Raw genomic sequence first — 1,602 nt, 5'->3', positions numbered from 1 at the left:
ACCTGTTAATATTTTTAAAAATAATATATATTTAAATTTTTATTTATTTAAATATTAAAAAATAATTAAAAAAGGAATTAAAACTCGTGATCGTTACTCATTTAACAAATATTTTTGTTCAAATTGGTGGAATAGGAACGTTTTATATAACACATTGTGATTGTGAGCATTAGTAAATAGTAATTGAGTTAGGAGGGGAAGTATGTGTCTATGTGATGTCATAAGATGATGGAAAAGTGTGGACGGTGTTCGGTGTTCGGTGTTCGGTGTAAGATGAGTCTGACTTTGTTGTTTGTGTTAGGAATTGAAGAGAAGACAGAGTCACGGAGAGCGCAACCCATCGTGTGCTTTATTTTGGTTGTGGTGGTAGGTGAGCACTCAGATGAAGGGGTTGGTGGGATGTGCGAAACTTTTGAACGTACCATAAGAAAATGATTTTAATGTTTTTCTTATATCACTAAACTAAAGGACAAATTGTTATTTTTTTTTTCCTATATTTGTAGATATACATGTAGTTATTTATCTTTTATCATTAAAAAATAAGATACATAAATTCACATAAATCTCCATGTATATGTCCCAATAAAAAGATTTATTTATCTGATTTTTTTCAACTACTAGAAACATATGAAAATTAATATTAAGAATATATTTGTTTTGAGTTAATTTTAATGTACTGATAACGCAAAACGTTTTATCCAATCGTCTAATCACGGAAATTTTTTTTTTTGTTATACTAGATAACCAATGATTTTTTTGAACAACATGAACAACGGGTTTTAAAATTAACTAAATTTAAGTAAAACACATTACATTCCAAATTATTCACCTAAATCTTAATATTAAAATAACTATTTGCACACCTAATGAATTGAACATCCGATATATCTATTGTTCACATTGTTTAATATTTTCATTGTCTACCTATACTCTTTTTTTTTTTAATAAACTTTTTATATAGTTAATATAAAAATAATTATTTTAACTAATATTATATTATGTAATTAGATGTATGTATAAAATTTATACTAATAGTGTATTAAAATTATTTTTTTTTATTTTTTATTATTAAAAACAGAATTTGCATATCAGCACATACAGGTTTAGGGTTTAAGAAGTGTCACTAGAATATATGATAATGTTATTTATATATAGTCAAAATTTTGGGGTAAAAATCAATAAATCTATTAAAAGCTTTTTTAATAATCTTTTTATAGTAATTACCTTAACTTGTTAGCAAAATTCGAAAAGTATTAAACTTTCGTGTAAGGTCATACTTATATACAGAGATTTTAAGTTTTTATTTTAATATTTGTCACATATTGCTTTTTAAGTTTTGACCAAAAATAAAAATGAAATAAATGCACTTTTTTAATTTGACTTCTTAAGTCTTAACTAGCAGTATTTTTTGACGTACCTTAATTAGAACTTAGGAAATATGTGAGTGATAGGCTTGGGTGAAAGGTTCAAAATTTGTGGATGGTTTGTTGCGTCTCACGGCTTATACTGAATAATGAGATACCTGTAAGCCTCAAGCCTGTTACCACTATGTGACCTCCCTCCTCCACAGCTGTTAGGTAAATTCCTCTCCTTCACTTTTTT

The sequence above is a fragment of the Arachis ipaensis genome, chromosome B07 (genome assembly GCF_000816755.2).
Source record: "Arachis ipaensis cultivar K30076 chromosome B07, Araip1.1, whole genome shotgun sequence".
NCBI lineage: Eukaryota > Viridiplantae > Streptophyta > Magnoliopsida > Fabales > Fabaceae > Arachis > Arachis ipaensis.
The sequence above is the reverse complement of the archived record's forward strand: the minus strand, read 5'-3'. Positions refer to the sequence as shown.